Below are 5796 nucleotides of genomic sequence, written 5' to 3'. Positions count from 1 at the left end.
ATGTAATTTATCCCTCTTGTCTATTTTACAAGTGACTATCTGGAAATGTAAATTAGTTTTCACTTCTATGCAATAGTAGACGGTTTACATGTGTGTAAAAACCGTCTACATATCGCATAGAAGTGAAAACTAATAGACATTTGCCAGAGTCACTTTAAAATAGACAAGAGGAATAAAAAAAAAAATTACATTTGAATGCCAAAGAAGTGGTGACTGCCCTAACTCATGGGCTTTCACTTTACAAAGAAACAAACTCATCTCCCACTAATGAATGGGCTTCCAAGATGATATCTCTAAGGAAGAATGCCAGGGCATTCTTCAAGAGAGGACATAAAGGATTCATCACTGACACCACAGACCTGTTCGAAGGTCCACGAATTTCCCTCCGTTCTCGTGAAAGTTAATATTTAAATGCCCTCACAGGCATAGAATTCCTTCCTCTCGTCTGGGCCCAAATTATTAGAACATTCTTGATGAAAAACGAATGAGGCCATGGTTGAGAGGGTATCTTCATTCTTTGCCAAGAACTCCAGTGAATATGAGCATACGAACTGCATTTTCCTGGGAAAAAACCAAAAAAACCAACTTTTCTGTCTATAGCATGGACTTCACTAACTTGTTTTCTCGTACTGCAAAAATGGAGGAGCTCTTGACACTTACCCCAAAACAATTAGTGCAACCACGAATTTCAAAATCTTAAATTCGATTCGAGCGAAGTAGCAACTTTAGCTAGTAATAACTAGGTTAATTATATAAAATAAAAAATCTTACAATCATAATAAAAATAAAATGTTTTAGTTTTTCATGTATCTTTACAGAGACCTTATTTTCTTCAAGGCCACAGACTTTCCTGAATACTTCTACAACACCTAAGGTTTGTACATTCATGGGTACAAAAATCTACTGAAGGTCTGATATCCAAGAAACATATAAAAAATAGTAATAAAAACAAAGCAAAGGCAGTAAGTTTTTTAGCTTTATGATACCCTAATACCTAATACCCCCAAATAAAGAAACTGCATACCAATGAATGTTCAGTTAAGTATATCTTAGTTTTACCAGACCACTGAGCTGATTAACAGCTCTCCCAGGGCTGGCCCGAAGGATTAGATATTTTTAACGTGGCTAGGAACCAATTGGTCACCTAGCAACGGGACCTACAGCTTATTTTGTGGGATCTGAACCACACTATATCAAGAAATTAATTTTTTCTATCACCAGAAATAAATTCCTCTGATTCCACGTTGGCCGAGCCGGGATTCGAACTGCGGACCACGGATTGGCAGACCGAGATACAATGGAACAATGGATGATATATGAACATGTTAACGGAGGCTTCAAATAGCAGATGGATCAAATTAAACAAAAAAATTTCAAATGAAAACTTTAGAAAACTCAAAGGAACAGTTGTGAGTGAAACAAATGGTCTGACCATTACTCAGTACACTTAGTACCTGCCTCCATTTTAGTCTCTCCAAAAAACCTGGATGTCATACTTCTTTAAACTTCATACTGCTCTCATTTTTACATTGATTGAAGGAAAACATCAATTTCTAGCAAAGTCTTAATTCTAGAAATGTGACTCAGCAGTCTCTCTAAACTACTTATAAATAAAGTCTAATACTTATCCCTTTGGTTTGTAAATTACTCCTCAAAAAGACTTATTACAAAGTAAAATAACTTGCACTAGTATATCAGCTAATACCAAGAAATTCTAATACCTACTGGAAAACCATGTATATATTGACTAAGAGTATGATACATAAAAAAAAAAACAATAAAAAATAATAATTACCTGTTCAGTATTTTCCACTGTTTCCATCTTTCTTCGAACAATTTTTCAGCATTCTTTTCTTGTGTTGTCTGTAACCATTGTAGACACTGAATGAGGAACCTGAAAAGAAAAAAACACATTTTGATCTATTATCAACTTCAAGCTGAAAGGTATACAAATAACAGTCTTATACTGTATATTTTTTTTTTTTAATATCAACCTAAAAACAATAATACTAGGAAAAAAAAATCTTTAAATACACTGAAAATGATTCTATGACAGTTACTAAAGATAAAAATGCTCTAATAAACACATTACAAATAACATTCATATGACTAAGAATTTTTACTGTCATGGTTTGGAAGATACTTTGTGGTGTCTACTGTACAGCTGAGGTGGTTTTTGACCTTGTATGTGGTTGCAAGTAAAAAAAAAAAAAAAAAAAAAAAAAAAAAAAAAAAAAAAACAAAAAAAAAAAAAAAAAAAAAAAAAAAGTCTTAACAGCTGCTTAGATTCAAAATTTTGCAGATAGCACTTCATTTAGTTTGCGTAGTGACAGCCCATCCCACTAATGGAATACTGGAACAGCCTAGCAGACAATCCTCATTCATTTTATGCCTAGTCCATCAGAGGGAAGGAGTGTGGGCTCTGATTCTGTAATTATTTAGTAAGTACAGATATATAAAACTTTATTTTATTATAAAAATGACAAATTTTTCATTTATTTATTTTTTATTTTTCATAGCTAAACAAACCTGAGGTCATAACAGTAGGATAAAATCTTCTGGCCGCCAGCTGGAATCTGGTTAAAACAATTAAAAATTGTAAATGCAAGGAATATGCGGCATCTGGCATCTGATACGTAGTTGAGGTGGAAGCAAGTCAAGAGATCGCACTTGAATCTAGCGATGCATCAGACTTTCTTCCAACCCAGGATGAAACATAAGAGGGGTGGCTAGAGGGGGCAGTCAGTGTTAAGACCTCGGGTTTCTTGGCTATGAAAAATACAAATTAATTAAAAATTGGTCTTTTTTATGATATAATAAAGTTATGTAAGCCAGTGGCAAAGTTGTAAGAATCACTGGTGGTTCTGGTAGCTCCATCAGGACTTCTTGCCAGATCTCCTGGCATGAAATGAAGATGAGAAGCCAGCTTACATTGTTGCCACATCTATAAGAGAATTCTTTGTAATTGGTTGGTCTGTCTTATGGAGCCCTGGGGGAGCCATGAGAGTGTATCTCCTTTGAGGAAAAACAGCGGCTACCAAAAATAGGTTTTTCCTATGACAAAACCCATTTCATAATCAATGTCAGCTGCAATTTCAAAATTTTCACAACTCACAAGGTAAATAACCTAGGCAAACCTTACCTGCAGTGCAACATCCTACCTAGGTAACTACCGGGGTGGGTTAATTGCTGGTGCCCCCCTCCTACCATTAATAAAAAGCAAACAGGTATACACCGATATACAAACTTGAAAATTACACTATACTATAAATAAATGGTGGGTACCTACATCTAGATGATCTGTAGGTACAAATTTAGGGTTGGGTAGTAGCCAAAGCAGAGGAGGGAGAAATGGACAGGTGTGGTAATTATGCCTACTAGCAAAAACTTCCATGGAATAGGTAAAAGTTACTCAAAACTACCAGAAAAGTAAACTTACCCGGCTTAACTACTAGTAATTAGGCTTTAAGGAAATGGAGCATAACTCAATGGAACACAGATGAAACAGTCAGAGAATAGGTACTACTCCCGCAAGCCTGGTTCCTGCCACTTGCTAATACTAAGAATATTTACTGCCTTTTATTTATCCTTTAAATTATGTTTATTAGTACATGAACATCTTTTATTTGTAATTTTACTCTCATCCCCAACCAAGCATTCTACTTGCATATTAACTGGTAGCCTGTTCTAGACTATACAAGGAACAGTTCTGCAAATATGAAAGACACTAGGGATTGGAAGGTCAAATGTATTTGCCATGTTTAATACCATGTTTAAACCCCTGGGAGGTTAATTACAGTTGACAGACAAAAAATAGGTATCATTAAATTCTTAATAAGCAATCAAAATACTACTAGCTATACACTAGAAAAGTCAATTTCCAAGGCAATAACAGACACAGAGCAATTGCTTAGACCTACCTACCTAGGCTTATAAACAGAATTGGAATATACTATGAAATGTAAAATGTTTTGAAGGTTGCAAACAAGTGGAAACTTTGTAGTAGTTGCACTGTGAAACAAATGTTTGGCAAAGATAGAAAGTAAAATGGAAGAAAGATGATTAGTATTAACATACCTAGGTACAGCCAAATGGAATAGGCTAGGTAAAAGGGTTGCAGCTGGGGCTAAAGGGACACTTAGGGTAAAATACCGAATGGCCACCTGGCAGCCACCTCTACCAGTGCTACCGTTTTCCCGAAAATTGGAAATTATAGCCTTAATTTGCGACTTGGGAGAAAACACATACTTCGAGAGAAAAGTAGAGGTCTCGAGGCGTTGCTTCGACGCTCTTGACTAATGTCTATCCTGGGTTACAAGACATGTTAAAATTCTTTTTTGAGAAGGTGGTAGCGCTATGGTAGAAGCTGGTCATTCAGTATTTTACCCTTGTACTGCAAAAAACCTCATCTGGTAGCTAATGCCTACAGTGAACTGTTGGTACTAGCCTAACACCCCAATGGGAAGTAGTAGATACAAGTACCTAGCCTACTACTAAGGTACTAGGTAGGTATGTTGGCTTAAATCAGTAGTGAACTTTCACTTAAGGAACACAAATAATTTGAAGTTTGTCACTTTAAGGGACAGATATTGTGAAGTTTGCCTCTAACCTTCTCTTTAATATCCTTATAGTTCTTCAGAAGACAGCCCAGCACGAGGGTGAAAGTAGCTTTTGAACTCGATGACCGACGCTGAAGTTTTGTGTTGCATGTTGACAAAACAACTTTGCCGCCAGACTTACCCGCCCTTTCCCTTTCTTCTTTTTTAAAATTAACATTAAACTTCACATTTAACTTTGCAGATTAAAGTTGTCTGAAATTAAACTAGTGAAAATGGAAGGCAAGAACATAACTATCTTAAAATTTTAGAGAAAATGCCTACCAGAATGTTTAATAGAGGACTAGAGAGAGTGTGGATGATAAAGAAATAGAAATTTGGGGACTATATGCTGAATGCTGGTGATCGGCAATCAGATGAGTCGTAATGTATACAAAAGCAGTCCTAGTTTCTTTATTCCACATACGCAAGTTTCGTAAACATTTGGAATATATAAGTGATAATTAAAGGAAATAAATTTAATTGTTTCAATCAATCAGTGGTTCCCGGTTGAGAAGATAGAAATGATTTACTGTGTGTAAGATTAGTCAATCATGAAATTTCAGACGATTAGGAAAACGCTGATGTAAAACGCTTCGGTATACTGAGCAAATTATCTGGAATCCCAGTGTTAAATGTTTAATATAAGAATAATGGTTGTCTTTATCCAGTCACTTATTTTTTCTCAGAGTTTATTGTTTATATTTGTTCTTAATGGAATCGAATTTATGGCTGCAGGGAAAAATTTCCGTTGCTAGAATTATTCTTAATATCAGCAAAAAAAAAAAAAGTTAAACGCTGATTGGACAAATGCGAATGCTAACATTTAATGCAATCTAGGAGTCGATGGAAACATTACGGACAACATGAGCACAAATGCAGTCAGGTGGTCACCATAATGTAGTCTTACTTCCTTCACCAAGGATGATACAGTAACTTTAATACACATCATGCAAGTTACCTGCAAGACGAAGACAAATAAAACTTGGGGAAATCTTAACTCTAGAGAGTTTAGGAAACTTGAAAAATTGGGATTTGGGTTTCAGAATACATGTGTGAAATTTAAACAGAAAAACGCATAGTATAAATGCTAAAATCTGCCCAAAGGATAAATAAATTTTTAGAGCAATCAGTCTGATTGACTACTTTCACCTATTAAACAGTTAATTTCATCTTGACAGATTAATGCTGAGAAAGGTGA

The sequence above is a fragment of the Macrobrachium nipponense genome, chromosome 31 (assembly GCF_015104395.2).
Source record: "Macrobrachium nipponense isolate FS-2020 chromosome 31, ASM1510439v2, whole genome shotgun sequence".
Taxonomy (NCBI): domain Eukaryota; kingdom Metazoa; phylum Arthropoda; class Malacostraca; order Decapoda; family Palaemonidae; genus Macrobrachium; species Macrobrachium nipponense.
Note: the sequence above shows the minus strand (reverse complement) of the source record.